Consider the following 16,164-nt stretch of genomic DNA (forward strand, 5'->3'; position numbering starts at 1 on the left):
AAAAACAAGGACAAAATACACAAACACAGAAAGATGTTCCTGGAAAAGATCTCAGGTAGTCTTCCTCCCTGCCCCATGAGAGGCCCAAAAACACACAGTCAGTTCACAAATCAGACGAGAACTATTAAGTTTTCCCTTTCCTGGTAGGGTGTTGGGAATAGCCTCCATAGCCCCTGGATGGGTGACAAAACATCCTCTTTGTCTCTCTCAGCCTCCAGATTAAACCCAAAACAGAAATACAGAGACTGGACTTACCAATTGGCAGGGAGTAAAACTGCCCTGGAAAATCCTCAACTATTTGGGTTGGGGGTAGGGAGCTCCAGCCACCCCCGATGAGCCCCTAAATGTAAGGGGCTCTGTGAATTGCTGAAGAATGACATCCCAGACTCAAATAGTATGCAAAAGCAAAGAACATTTATTCTGCAGAAATCCAGCATACAGTGGTCTAACATTCATCAAAGTGGCCACCCCAAAGTGAGCTTGAAGGCTCAATTTAAAGCTGATTAGGAAAATTCCAGGGAGGGGTAGGTGACCTTTACCCTGATTGGTTGGCTCTATCTCTAGGGGTACTGGTATCTTTGGGATTGACCAGGGTTCTGAGGACTTTCCAGAACTGTTGCTGACTAACTATTCTTACCTCAGGCCAGATGGTGGAGCAGTTCCTGATTGTGGGGCTGTAGGTTTTCAAGGAACTGGTTTATTTTTCAGTTCTGGGAAACAGAAACTTAGGCCTAGTCCCCTGAATTGGCATCTCACAGCCTGTCATGAAGTCAATCTTGCTCAACCTCCTAGTCACAACCTCCTTGTACATGTACTCAAGTCACATGTACACACAAAAAAATTGCAATCAAAGGTTATCAATCATTCTTTTTTAAAAAAATTATTTACTTAGATCTCTTTTTTTTGGACAGGGTCTCATTGTGCAGCTCTGCTTGTTCTAGAACTTACTTTGTAGACTGCCTCTGTCTGCCACCTGCCTCTCTGCCTGCTGGGATTAAAGATGTGTGTCATTATACCCAGCTCAGTAATATAAGTTCCTAATGCCTTTAAAAATATTTTAATTTTATGTATATGAGTATTCCTTGTGTGTACTACATATGTGTCTGGTGCCTTCAATGACCAGAGGAAGGTGTTGGATTTCCAGAAAACAGAGTTACAACTATTGTAAGCTGCCTTATGTGTGAAGGGAACCAAATGGAACTCTCTACAAGAGGAACAAGTGCTCTTAAGGGCTAAATCATGTTTCCATTCCCCCATCCCCAATACCTCAACAGTCAGTTCTTTCCCTAGGCAATCACTGATCTGTTTTCTGTCATTAGAAATGGGTTTCTAAGCCGGTCAGTGGTGGCGCACACCTTTAATCCCAGCACTTAGAAAGCAGAGGCAGGCGGATTTCTGAGTTTGAGGACAGCCTGGTCTACAGAGTGAGTTCCACGTCAGCCAGGGCTAAACAGAGAAACTCTGTCTTGAAAAAAAAAAAAAAAAAAAAAAGACAGAGTTTCTCTGTAGCCCTGGCTGTCCTGGAACTCACATTGTAGACCAGGCTTGCATCAAAGTCAGAGATTCATTTGCCTCTTACTCTTGAGTGTGTGTGCCACCACTGCCCAGCCAGCTTGGGAATTCATAAAGACTGGTTGTAGCCATTCTTCTAGGTAAACATATGAGATATGGTTTATTGGCATGGTTTTAAGGCTCCAAAGTGGCAAAAAATCTTTAAGTGACAGCTTTCTGAGATTAAACTAGACTAAAATTTTAAAAATAAACTACTGAATTTAAACTCAACATTAGTTATTACCTGTCCCAATACTAAACATCAATATTTAGAGAGTAGTAGACCTGTGTTGACTTAAGATGGCTGGGTTCAGCAATTTTGTTACATCTATTTTTAGGTGATTATAGTGAACTAATTTTTTTTCAATTACAAACAGAAATAATCTCAAAGGTTGAGTTTTGGATTTGGGGTTTTTTGTTTGTTTATTTGTTTGTTTTTAGTAACATGGCAGTAACAGTGTCCAGAATCCACCCCTGGCCGTAGGAATTCCATTAAGTACCATCTGTTTTAGTTCTTCTGCAGCTGCTGTTTGAAGCAGTTGTTTCTTGTCCTTTTTTGTAAAGCTCAGTTACTATAGATAGGATAATCCCTAGAGTTTGAAATAACTGGCTCTCTTGTAGAGAGAGTATATACTGAATTATTTACCTTTTATTTTGCTTCTTGGAATTTGGATGTTCTTGTATGTTCTTAGGGATCTAGTTCCTAACCTGAGGTACAGAAACACTTTTATAAAAAGTGATTGAAAATGTTGGGGTTTGTATTGCATCTGTTTTTGTTGTTTTTAACTTGTCTCTATATATTTGTGTGTGTGTGTGTGTGTGTGTGTGTGTGTGATGCGTGAGACCCACTCACATATGTGGAGGTCAGGAGACAATTTGAGGGAATAGTTCTTGGGAGGAGCAGTTCTGGAGAATCAGACTCTGGTTGTCAGGCTTGGGGGTTAGCACCTTTAGCTCAGTGATAGCCCATTAAAGTCATTGTTAAGAGCCATTATCACTGTGGCCATCTAGAACATGCTCATTTTGTCCTTCTAATCTATATAACTAACATTCTTGAGATTTTTATTTTCTGCTTGTAAATCTAAAGATATAGTTTGTGTATGCATTCTCTTTTGTTCGTATGAGTGGCGATTTTGTTTTTGTTTTGTATTTTGAGACAGACATTCACATATCACAAGCTGGTCTGTAAAGCTGGCCTTCAATCAATCAATCAATCAATAAATCAATCAAATAAAGCTGGCCTTCACCTTGTTACATAGTGGAGGATGACCTTACACTCCTTGTGCTTCCATTTCCTGAGTGCTGAGTTTACAGTGGTATGGTAGTCAGCACGTCAGTCTACCTATTGTCTTAGTTAGGGTTGGCAAATCTTAATAAAGGACAACATATATTTGGGGCTGGCTTATAGGTTCAGAGGTTCAGTCCATTTTCATCAAGGTGGGAGCATGGCAGCATCTAGGCAGGCATGAGCTGAGAGTTCTACATCTTCATCTGAAGGCTGCTAGTGGAGGACTGGCTTCCAGGCAGCTAGGATGAGGGGCTTAAAGCCCACACCCACAGTGACATGCCTACTCCAACAAGGCTACCCCTACTGCAACAGGGCCACACCTTCTAATAGTGCTACACCTTGGGCTTAGTATATACAAATCATCACACCTATGCATTCCTTTCTTTAAAATATAATTAAAATATAATTACATCAGCTTTGTCCTAGATTTGTTTCTTCTTACTCCTCCTATATCCACTTCCCACCAATCTCTCTTCTTTAATCATTGTTGTTATAAATCATGTTAATCCTGAGATTCACAAGAGAAAAACTGTTTCCATAATTTTGAGCCAAATTTGAAGCAAGCTTTAATCAAATACTAGCCAGGATAGACTCTGGCCAGATCTACTCTCTAGAATCCCAACCAGTGGCAACAAAATACGTGTTATAGGAGTTTTTAAAGGACAAAATCCATACAGCCACTGTATTTCCCATGTGCCTTTGTTGTTTTCCAAGAACGACAACTCCCAGCATTCCAGGAAGTTTCCTAGTCCTTGAGCAGGTGGGGCTTACAGGTTGACTTTGACTCCTACAGTACATACAAACAAACGAAGCAACATATAAATACAACCTGCTGAGTCTGTTCACTGTTGCTTGAATGTTTGTTTCTAAGGCTAAGAATGTATATATTTCACTTGGTATTGGGATAACCAATTGAGGGCTCATCCCTGGGGAAGACTAATTATTCCTCCCTCAGCAGTTGTTAATTTCTCATAGCTCTTCATCTAGGGATGGGGCTGTGTGAGATTTCTCCTATCCTCATTGGGATGTACACTGCTGTTGGAGTTGTTTAGGTCTTATTTAGGCAGCCATATTGAGATTTCATGGGTGTAGCTTCCCTGTCATAGCTAGAAGGCACAACCTCACAGCTGACTCTCTGGTCTTCTGGCTCTTATAATTTTCCCTCTCCATCTTTTGCAATGTTCCCTGAGCTTTGGGTGTAGTTGTGTTGTAGATGTATCATTTGGGGCTGGGAGTTCCAGAGTCAGCTGCTCTCTCCATTTTTGACAAGTTATGGCTTTCTGTAATGGTTTCCTGCTGCTGCAAAAAAAGAAGTTGCTTTGATGGGGAATGAGATCTTACTTATCTATGGTTATAAAGATAAGTATTTTAGAATGCAGTTAGTGAATGAAAACGAGGACATGATTCTAGGTATGGTTGAGGTGAAGGTTTTTATTCAAGAGAAGAGGAAGAGAAAAGTTAGAGGCATCTGGAGGAGGCCAGCGTGAACCTGACCAGCAAAATAGACCTAGCTATAAGAAGAGAGAAAGTGGGGAGAGGGAGCAGGGAGATCAAGAGAGGAACCAAGAGAACCAAGAGCCAAGCCAAGAGAGAGCACATAGCCAAAATGGTATATAGGAAAGAGAAATTGAGAGAAGGGAATTCCCTGATTGGAGAGGTTTAGGGTGTGAGAAATACTGAGGAAGCAGAACTCCATAACAGGTACTGGAAGAGCCTGGCAGTCAGGGTCCACTTTGACTTGTTAATAGGCACCTTAGCCATTTGCCCTGAGTTTCTTTGACTCCTAACAGTTATACTGCTTTTAAAAATGGTGGTACTAAGTCCTTTAAGATCAATGGACTCAACTGGGCAGTGGTGGCACAGCCTTTAATCTCTGCACTCAGGAGGCAGAGGCAGGTGGACCTCTGAGTTTGAGGCTAACCTGGTCAACAAAGCTAGTTCAGAACAACCAGGCCTATACACACACACACACACACACACACAAAACCCTGTTTCAGCCGGGCAATGGTGGCGCACGCCTTTAATCCCAGCACTTGGGAGGCAGAGGCAGGCGGATTTCTGAGTTCGAGGCCAGCCTGGTGAATGTCTTAGAACTGGGCTATTTTTACCCACTTTTCTGGCTGGCAAAGAATATTATATAGACCTTAGATTTCTTTATAGTGATTGAAGAGTTCTTCTTCTTCTTCTTCTTTTTTTTTTGGTTTTTCGAGACAGGGTTTCTCTGTATAGCCGGGGCTGTCCTGGAACTCACTCTGTAGACCAGGCTGGCCTCGAACTCAGAAATCCGCCTGCCTCTGCCTCCCAAGTGCTGGGATTAAAGGCGTGCGCCACCACTGCCCAGCTAAAGAGTTCTATAAGAAACAACAAATAATCCTGACTTACAACAAGGTAACATTAGAGTCTCGTACTTATATTTTTGAAATGTTGATACTTATTCTAGGGTTCATGATACTTACTAAAACTTGACCCTATCTAAAGGCAGATAAAACTCTTAGCAAAAATCCATCTGTTCCTGGGATAACTTTTTGTTTTGTTTTGTTTACAAATGTTTTCTTATTTCTTTTTTTTTCTTTTAGATTTATTTATTTATTATATATGAATACACTGTAGCTGTCTTCAGACACACCAGAAGAGGGCATCAGATCTCATTACAGATGGGTGTGAGCCACTATGTGGTTGCTGGGATTTGTACTCAGGACCTCTGGAAGTGCAGTCAGTGCTCTTAACCACTGAGCCATCTCTCCAGCCCCTGGGATAACTTTGAACAGATGATCTTTCTTGAGTCATTAAGTGTATATGTATTTGTTTCACAAACTTGTTAAATTTGGTTTTCTTAGATTGCCATAAGTTTCATTGATATAAATGCTCAGAAATGTTCTCTTTTTCACTAGCAGCTGTCATTTGAATACAAAGACAGATATGGAAAAACTATATAATCATTTTAACTTGTTTCCAAAGTCCTAAGAAAGAAAAGGTAAAATTTCCATAAAATAGAAAAATCTCTGTTTAGTCTCCATGTTATATAGTTGGCTACACCTGGTGGCACATATTTGTACTTGGGAGCATAAGAAACATTAAATATTAGTCTTCCTGATAAACACTATAGGTTTTGTTGTGGATAATTTCAAATCTTTTGATCTTCTCTACCTTTTAAAACTTTATAATATTTTAAATCCTCCCTCATAACCTAGTTAAGCTTTTGTTTACACAAAGGCCCTGTTACAGTTTTGGAATTTAAATAATTCAGGGGCCTTCCCCATTTCCTTTGTGCCAATTCTTTTAAAACTAACCAATTGAGAAAGACTGTAAAGTCAGGCCCCAGCCAATGGGGAAAAGACCACTTATGTTAGAATGAAAACCAAGTGCACTTCCAGCCCTGGTGTGCATGCTCTTCTTTTTGAGAGGTGCACTCTCTTGATCAAGAGTAAAGTTTTGCTTTGTCCAGACACTTCAAATGCCTTTCTTTGTAATTCCAAACTTATTTCTAACAGGGCATAGGAGGTATTCTAGGTTGAGATTTTTCTGGACCACAGAGTAAGTTCCTTTTTTTTGGTTTGGTTTGGTTTTTGGTAACTTAGTTTATTTTATGCATGAGTGTTTTGTGGGAATGTATGCATGTACACCACGTGTGCTTGATGTTCATGGAGGTCAGAAGAGGGCATTGGATTCCCCTGGGACTTAAGTCACAGATGGTTGTGAACCACCACAAGAGTGCTGGAAATGAACCTTGTTCTGGGTATAATGGCACACATTTTTAATCTCAGAACAAGTGCCAGGCATGGTGGTGTATGCCTTAATCCCAGCACTGGGAGGCAGAGGTAGATGGATCTCTGTAAGTTCCAGGCCAGCCTGGTCTGCACAGCCAGAGATACATAATAGAAACACCCTGTCTCAAACACACACACACACACACACACACACACACACACACACACACACAAACTGCTTTTAATTGCAGAGCCATCTCTCCAACCTCAGAAGCAAGTTTCAAATCAGACTGAACTAGATAGTAAGATCTTGTCTTGGAAAACCAAAATATTTTTTAAAATTAAAGATATATATTGCAACTATCTGATCTTATTTTAAGCAAATTGCTAAAAAATAGAAACCCATTTCTTTTTTTTTTTTTTTTTAAAGATTTATTTATTTATTTTATTTATGAGTACACTATCGCTGTCTTCAGACACACCAGAAGAGGGCATCCAATCTCATTACCGATGGTTGTGAGCCACCATGTGGTTGCTGGGATTTGAACTCAGGACCTCTGGAAGAGCAGTCAGTGCTCTTAACCACTGAGCCATCTCTCCAGCCCAGAAACCCATTTCTTAATTCCTTTTTTTGTTTTGTTTTGTTTTTCGAGACAGGGTTCCGAAACTCTGTCTTAAAAAATCAAAAATAAACAAATTTCCAAGCTGATATGATTTCAGTCAGGGTCAAACCCCTTTGGAAACAGTTTCATCTATGGAATCAGGCATTACCACAAAGGAATGTTGTTGATAAAGCAATGATTTAAAAATAACCTCAGTCTGGAGTGGTAGTGCACACCTTTAGTCCCTGCAGAGGAGGTTAAGGTAGGCAGATCTCTGTTAAGGCCAGTCTACATAGTGAGTATATGTATGTGTGTGTGTGTGGGGGGGGGGTTGTTTTAAGACAGGGTCTTACTTAGCCCTGATGGCCTGGAACTCACTATACAGACCAAACTGGCCATGAGCGAACAGAGATCCATCTGCCTCTGTCTTTGGAGTGCTGTGATTAAATGTGTACACTACCACATTTCCAGCCTCATTTAACAAAACTTAGGGACCTACAGTACAGAAAGTTTGAACAAATTTGCTAAGTCTACATGGAGAAACTAGGTTAACAGATCATAAACACCAGGTGAAGAATGAGAAAAGTTCAACCCTTCATTATACAAATAAAACGGCAACCTCTCAGCTCCTCCTGCACCATGCCTGCCTGGATGCTGCCATGCTCCTTCCTTGATAATAATGGACTGAATCTCTGAACCTGTAAGCCAGCCTCAATTAAATGTTGTCCTTATAAGAGTTGCCTTGGTCATGGTGTCTGTTCACAGCAGTGAAAGTGGTCAGCTTGATTTCTTCACTCTTATACTGTCCAGAATTCCCTGCCTCGGAAATGGTGTCATCTATAAGTGAGCAGGTTTTCCCACCTCAATTAATACAAGTCAATCTTCCATAGACATCACTTTCTCCCAGGTGATTGTTTTGTCAAGTTGACAATTAGCACTAAACATTACAATATCCAAACCACAACAGCTGCTATATTTGACATTTTTGTTGTTGAGACAAGGTTTCTCTGTGTACCCCTGGTTGTCCTAGAACTCACTCTGTAGACCAAGCTGACTTTGAACTCCGAGATCTGCCTGTCTCTGCCTCTCAAGTGCTGAGATTAAAGGCATGAACCACTGCCTGGCAACATTTTGAATCTTTTCATTAAAGTTAACTATGAACTATGAATTTCATGTAAGAAAGAATAATCAGCAATAATACTATGACTATATAGGCCACAAGTCAACAATTTAATAGTCTTAGAAATGCAACAGGATTCTGAATACCTGATGAATGGACAGAAGCTGAACTGTTAATACATTCTGAAGAGAGTGGTCACAAAATTCTGTTTGTAGAATATAAATGCAAAGAAAGATGTTTTAAAGGCAGGCAAGAGGGCTCTACAGATAAAGGCAGTTTCCACCAAGCCTGATGATCTGAGTAAATCTGGAGAACCTACTCCCGAGAAGCCATCCTGTGTTCATACACAGACACACAACAACAAATAAAACAAGTAATAAAAGGTTCGAAAAATTTTCCAAATTGAGTGTGTTGGCTTATATTTATAATTCCAGCACTTGAGAAGCTGAAACAGGAGGATTATTGCATGTTCCAGGACAGTCTGAACTACAATGTAGAATGCCATCCAAAAAAAAAAAAAAATGGAGCTGGAGAGACGGCTTAACACTTAAGAGCACGAGCTGTTCTATCAAAGGGCCAGGTGTTCCCAGCACCCACATGGTATCGCACAACTGACTATAACTGCAGTTGTAGGGAATCCAACACCCTCGTGTGACTTCCTTCATACCACACACACAAGGTACACATCCATACAGGCAAAATACTCATACACATAAAATAAAAAATAAAAAACCTTAAAGACCAAGGTTGGCTTGGTAGGTAAATAACCTATAAGCCTAATGATCCAAATTCAATGCCTAGAACCCACATAAAAGGTCACATGTGGTACTGCACATCTGTAACCCCAGCACTCCTAGGGAGAAATGGGGGGGGGGGCATGACAGAAATATCCTGGAGTATGCAGTGCAGTGCAGCAGCAGAAACAAGCCGCCTAAACAACAAGGAGAATGAGAACCAATTCCTCAAAGTTGTCCTCTGACCTTCACTTGAGTGCTGTCTGTCTGTCTCTCCCCCACACCCCGACTCTCTCTCTCACACACACACACAAAATGTGAAGTGAAAAAACTCAAAGTCAAATAATTGATTTCATTCTCCAAAGCACAGATAAAATGTGATGATAGTTAGAGGTCATTAAACAATAAGAGAAAATCCTCTGGCATATAACAACAGAATGGTCTGTTTTAAGCAAATACATTTAGGGGTCTGATAAGAGGTATATGTAGGCCAGACTACAATGTGGGCAGAGCTATGTAGCAACCAAGTCACAACTTTACCTTTCTAAACATAAAGTTCCAGGATAGTCACATGTAACTTTGTCTCAAAACAAACCAACCAACAAACAAAAACCACACAAATAAAAAACTTTAAAAAATAAAAGCAGTATACTAACAATAAAGTAATGTATGTATGCTAGTGGTCAGCTTGCTTTCTCCGCTCTTAGGACTGTCCTGAATTCTCTGCCTAGCGAATGCTGTCATCCGCAGTGGGAGCAGGTCTTCCTGCTCCCAATGTGGGAATGCCAACGCTGAGTTTTCTGGTTTGACATTAAGGTGTCCTCTCTCTTCCACCTGCCCCCAAGTCGACTGTGAATGGAACAAGTCATGAAAGATAATCGAATCTATTTGTAGTGAGTTAAAGCCAACAGAACAAATTTCCTTAAAAAAAAAAAAACTACTATGCGTAAGACATTGTGGAAAGGTTTGTCTTATCTCAGAGGTCAAAATTATCTGAGAAAAAGGAGAATGAGGTTTCCGGAAGTTCACAAAACAACCCAAAGTCCAACCGGAGCGCCCTGAAGGGCGTGTTTCAAAGGCAAGAAGCCCTTGGGGACTCAGAAAGGCCTCAAGAATGGTAGTATTCGAGATAGCTGCTGAAGAAACCGTAGACAGGGAGATGAAACGTGAGAGAGTGCGTGAACCCTGGAAGAACCGGAGAAGCCAAATTCTAGTTACTCGGCAAATACCGGTCTCTGCGCGCGCCGCTCTGAGACAGGCGCACCCTCTCCCGCGCAGGCGTACGGCCTGGGCCCAAGCCAAAGTTTCTCACCTCAGGGCCTTCCGGGCTCCTCCTCAGTCAGTTTTCTCCGAGGATCGAAGAAATAGTGCCGTCAGGAGAAAGCCCTAAGGCCGCGCTAGCAGAGGGTCCGGTCAAGCGGCCTTAGGTGTTTGCCGAGCCACATCTCCATGGCAACGCCACCAAGCGCCAGTTCGAACGCGCGCGCCAACGCCCGCCTGCCTGCGGTCCCGCAGCAACGACCAATAGTCATTCTTGGAGCCTGTCATCCGCTCCTCTAAAAGGCCAATCAGAGAGCGGAAGAGATAGGGGGCGGTCCATTTTCCACCAATGGTTTCGCTTGAAGAAGATCTCGCGACGCTCCCAGTCAGAAAACCGCGCCTCAGGGGCGGGTGGAAGCGCCTGATGCCCAATTCTGTGGCTCGCCTGAAGTGCAGCCGGGCTCTTCTGATTGGCTGGAGCGCTTCGTCTCCGTTCGAGGACCGCCTCCTGCTTCCGTGCGGTGGGTGAGTGCGGTGGGGCTCGGGGAGTGGGTAGTGTCGAGTGTTCTGACCTGTTGCTGCGGGAACAGAGCTGGCAGTGAGGCGAGTGTAGGCCAAGTTCCATCTACTCGCAGAATCTCGGTTTATCTCTCTACACCAGAGAGGACAAGGGTCAGTGGTGATGGCCTGGGTCGGAAGAATCCCAGAGTCAGAGGTCCAGCGTTGAGACTTAGCGGCCCAATCACATCGTCTCCCTAGACCTCAATATTGCTTTGTAGTTACCGATTAAACCCTGCCTGCATTCCAAGGCATCTTAACGTTTGCAAAAAAAAATTTACTTGTGTGTGTCTGTGTGTGTGTGTGTCTGTGTGTGTGCGTGTCTGTCTGTGTCAGTTTATGCGCGCCACGTGCATGCAGGTGCTCTCAGAAGCCGGAAGGCGTCGGATCCCAGGAGCTGAAGTTAAACGCAGTTGTGAGTCACCTGGTATAGGTTCCTGGGAACTGAACCCCAGTCCTTTGGAAGAGTGGCAGGTGCTCTGCAGCCCCCAAAGATAGAAAATCACAAGAATCCCATCTTAAGGCGGGGGAAAAGGCGAAACAGCTTAAATCGAGAACAGTCAAGTTGCCAACGCAAAAATGCTTAATGTCCAGTGGCGACTAAACTTAATGATGTTAGAAACTAGGAGTGCCTGCGTTTCATTAACTACCCAAAAATATTTCTGAACCGTAGTTTTTTCCTTTCTGAAAAATGATAGTAATGTCTCAACGGGTTGCAAAGAAAAATATTTATGAACCATAGTTTTTTCCTTTTCTGAAAAATGATTGTAATGTCTCAACGGGTTGCAAAGAAGGCCATCTGAAAAAAAAAATGCTTGGCAAGTCCTAGCTTCTCAGGTAAAAAGGTACCACCATCATAGTAGGAACAAACACACTAGCCAGCATGTATGTAGCTTCATGTGTTCTTTAATGTGCTGCTCATTTTAGCTCAGAAATTAACCATTTGGGGGCTGGAGGGATGGTTCAGTAGTTAAGATCCCTTACCTCTCTTCAGAGAACTTTGAGTTCATTTCCCAGCACCCATGTCAAATGGCTTATAATTGCCTCTAACTCCTACTCCAGGGAATCTGTGGCCCTCTTCAGGCACCCACATACTGCACACAACTGGCAGACACACAGACATAAGCAAAAACAAATCACTAATCAGTTAAAGAATAAAGGAGTTCTTACTAATAAGGAAATAAATTCAGTATTCAAAAGAAGAAAATTGACAATATCTATATTAAAAGGAATTAATCTTGTTGATCTTTAAAAATTACTAGTCCTTAGTGTGACTCACAACCACTGTTTATCTGCTGTTTCACAGAAAATATATAAATGTTTAAACAAATTTCTTGATTTGCTAGGTGTGATGGTGTTTGCGTTTATCCCCAGAGGCAGGAGGATCTCTGAGTTTTAGGATAGATTTAAAAAATGAGTTCTAAGACAGACAGGGCTGTTAAACAGAGGGTGCAAAATTTTGATTCAACTATTGGTAAGAGTTGGATGCCAGCAAAATACAGAGAAGCATTCAGATGGCCTATTATAATGCAAGATAAGGGTGACTGACATACTCAGTATCTCTGTATACACATACTTTATTCTAAGCTCTCAACAGTGAGAAATAGGCGCTAGAGCCACTTTACAGATGATGAAGTGTCTTTCTTCAGGTAACAACCTGAACTTAGTAGCTCAGTGTCTTTCATGGCAGTATCAGCTATGCTTTCCTATGGTGTACTGTTTTGAGCTGAAAGAGAGTGAAAATATTTGGAATACCAGATTGGAAAGGGGTGGTTAGATAGGTAAATTTACCCAAATTCAAGGAAAGTGGCTTGTCTTAGTCTGTTTCTACTGCTCTGATGAAACAGTGCCCAAGAGCAACTTGAGGAAGAAAGGATTTATTTGGCTTACTCATCCTTATCACTGTTCATCATCAAAAGAAGTCAGGACAGGAGGGATCTGGAGACAGGAGCTGATGCAGGGACCATGAAAGAGTGTTGCTTACTAGCTTGCTCCTTGTGGCCTGCTTTCTTATAAAAGACAGAACCACCAGTACAGGGATGGCCCCACCCACTATGGGCTGGGCACTTCACATCAATCACTGATTAAGAAAAATGTACTATAGGTTTGCCTGCAGCCCAGTTGTATAGAAGCATTTTCTAAACTGAGCCTCTCTCCTCTCCAGTGAGCCTAGCTTGTGTCAAGTTGACATAAAACTAGTTAACACACAGGTTGTTGGAATATCTATAGTAAAAGCAATTCTTTTTCTAATATAAAATGTTCAATTTAGGACATGAAGAATGAGATATCACTAAACTTTAGACCCAGTTTTCATTTACCTTGTGGGTACTCTATAGCACTTCAAATTCAACTCAGTTCAAAAAGAAATGGGTAGCTTCTTCCTCTTCCATCAACTTACCCAAACCAGACACCTCTTCCAGCAGCTCACAACTATCTGTAACTCCAGTTCCAGGAGCTCTGGCAGCCCCACACCAATGCATATATATGTTTTTTTAAAAGATGGAAGTAAACTTGTAACATGTCTTTTTGCCTGCAGTCTTTTCTTCCTATTTGTTCTTCACTCTACTTACTGCCAAGATGCTTTTGTAAAATGTCAATCTGACCAAAATACACTCCACCTAAAACCCAGTAGTCCTTATTATCTACAGGGTATGAATTAAGCCAGGCATGGTGGCATGCCTTTAATCCCAGCATTCTAGAGGCAGATGAATCACTGAATTTGAAGCCAGCTTGATTTGCACAGAGAGTTCTGGGTCAGCAAGGGGTACATAATAAGATCCTGTACAAAATAAAATAAAAAGCAATATACTAAGCTGTGTACCAAGAGAATGCTGTTTTGTGTGAGAGCTTTGCACACTCCTTACTTGGTCTAGAGGGCCTCCTTGCCTCACCTTCGTACAACCTGGTAAACTGAGCCATCCTTCAAAATCTTTATAATGGGGCTTCGGACATGGCTCAGTCTAGACATAAAGTATATGCTACGCAAATAAGATCTGAGTGAATCTAGCATCCAGGTGAAAAACACAAGTACATTCACACATGCACATCCTTACGGGGTACCCCCTTGACCTAACAATCCTCCTTTAATGTCTGTCTCATATACACCCTCATGATGAATGAAACACTTTGTAACATCTGCTTGGATGCCTTTTGCTTGCACTGGGCTGTGAACCTCTAGAAAGGGGGATGATTTTAGTGTTCAATTTCACATTTACCCTTCAGTCTTGCCATACAGGGTATACTCACCAGACAACAGATGAGTAGGCTCCAGTATTAGACTCACTTAAGTTTGCTTTCCATAGCTGAACAGCAGGTGGCACTAAAAGGCCACAGAACAAATTTTCCCTGAGCAGTATTTTTGTCCCAACCTTGTCTGACTTTGGTCTGATCCTAGAAACCACTATGTCATTAAAGGTAAAAATCTGACTTCTCTCTCTGTCATATAGCAAAGCTTGCAAAATGATTCTGCAGCTTTAGCTCCCAGAGAAGAAGGGAATGAATGAAAGGCAGATGTCCAAAGAAAGATGTTTCTAAGTTTTTCATATGCTTAGGTGTTTTTCTTTCTTCTTTTCCTCCTTTTTAGTATTGTTACAAAACATTATCATGGATGGATCCTTCATTGTTCCTCCAAAAACAAGGAAGCTAGAGAGTTGCAGAGAAGCCCATCGTGGTGTGGGGTGAGGAAGCAGTAGGCACACAGAGCTGCTTATGAGCGAGCAGAGTTGTTCTTCCTCCTCTCTGACCTGTGCAAAATTTCTAGACACCAGGTTTAGGGGAAACATGTGGTTTCAGTTCCTGTTTCTCAGGAAACAGCAGTGGAGTCGTGGACACCCTTGTCAAATAGGCACTTTTAGGAGCCTCAGGCTAAACTTTCCCCACCCAAGCTGGCTTTGGTTACTAGACAGCCACTCCAAACCTGTTCAGTGGAAAAGCTTTTACCCAGACACCCTAAACAGTCTCCAGATGAGTACTGATTAAAGACTAAGGAGCGTTAAAACTGGTGGTGATTTTATTAAGCGTTTGTGCGTGCTCTCAGAGCTATGTGTAACCCTAACCCTATTTCATGATAAGCAGACCTGTTGAAGGTTAAAAGAATTGCAAGCTTTGGAGTTAGGTTTCTTTGGATTCAAATTCACATTTCCAATCATCATGTCACTGGGCAAGTATTTTAATCTTTTTTTTTTTTTTTTTTGAGACAGGACTCGTGGCTATGAAAGACCTCAAATCTATATGTAGCAAAATCTAGCCTTGATATCCCAATCCTCCTGCTTCTCTGCCTTCCAAGTACTGAGATTACAGGTGCAAGGTGCATGTCATGGAGCATGGCTTAGCGTTTCTTAAGCTTTGAGAAAGACACATTGGTGTGTGCCTTTGTATTCATTTGGAAGGCAGAGGGAGTTCAAGACAAGCCTGTTCTACATATCTTGTTCTGGGCTGTACTGTAAGACTCTGTCTTAAAATCCCAGTTTCCTCATAAACTAACACACAAATTAAAGGATCATTCTTCGAGCTTGTTTGTTTGTTTGTTTGAGACAGATCTTTAACCAAGGTTCTCCTGCTTCAGTCTTCTGAATGCTAGGATTATAGGCATGAGCCACCATGCCTAACCTTAAACGGTTGCCTGTTAGCATTAGAAACTTTAGCTGTCAAAAACTTGCACAGCCTAAGTGCACAGTATTATTACTTGGCAGCATGGTGTCTTGAAACACTATGCTATAAGGGATTTAGATCAGAAATGTGAGGAGGATTTAAGGACTCTGTTATGTAAAGGCTGGAGGAACGATCGACTGGAGAGTGTGTACCTCAGATGTATGAAGTTTGAGTTCAGTCTCTGACCCCACAAAAATAAATAAGCAAATAAAAATATGTTTCTGGGAGCTTTGGAGGGGGTGGGTAACTGTTGGCCCAGCATTCTTGATGAATATGATAAACTATGGCAGCATAGCATTTATCTGTGAGTCCTCTTTTTTTTTCCCCCTCCTCATATTGGTCCTGAATCTTCTAGGCTGTGAGGAAATTCTGTCTATGAAGAAAGCCAAAAGCATTTTCCCTTAGCTTCTGGAACCTTCTGATGACATTGAGGGTTTTTTGGTTCAGGCTTTTTTTCTAACCACCTCAGGCACTCTGCCACTTTTCTGAAGTGTGAATTGCCTGCTGTCAGCCTGGAGTTCTCACCTCTGCAATCCTGGCTGCAGGGATATTTGCATATTGGATGCTGTGTTCTTTAACCCCCTGAGGTTTCAATCCACTTGGAGAATGTATGAGAGCTGAATACTTTCAAGCTCCTGGATAGTTTCAGCTCCCTCTTCTCAAAAAAAAAAAAAAAAAAAAAAAAAAAAAAAAA

General features: G+C 41.7%; 2 protein-coding genes across 3 annotated transcripts in view; one reads left to right on the forward strand and one right to left on the reverse strand.

Moving 5' to 3' along the window:
* The window catches only part of Kif24 (kinesin family member 24), a 68,590-nt gene extending 58,137 nt beyond the window's left edge, over window positions 1-10,453 (reverse strand). The window contains exon 1 of the mRNA XM_028779113.1: window positions 10,315-10,453. The gene's annotated coding sequence lies outside the window, so the exon portion shown is untranslated. The remainder of the gene's footprint in view (window positions 1-10,314) is intronic.
* A 236-nt stretch (window positions 10,454-10,689) lies between these two features.
* Window positions 10,690-16,164, forward strand: part of Nudt2 (nudix hydrolase 2) — a 14,984-nt gene continuing 9,509 nt past the window's right edge. Inside the window, exon 1 of one of the 2 annotated variants that reach the window (XM_028779123.1) lies at window positions 10,690-10,787. The gene's annotated coding sequence lies outside the window, so the exon portion shown is untranslated. The remainder of the gene's footprint in view (window positions 10,788-16,164) is intronic. The other variant, XM_028779124.1, reaches the window with a different exon arrangement.

The sequence above is a fragment of the Grammomys surdaster genome, unplaced genomic scaffold, assembly GCF_004785775.1.
Source record: "Grammomys surdaster isolate TR1022 unplaced genomic scaffold, NIH_TR_1.0 344, whole genome shotgun sequence".
Classification (NCBI taxonomy): Eukaryota; Metazoa; Chordata; class Mammalia; order Rodentia; family Muridae; genus Grammomys; species Grammomys surdaster.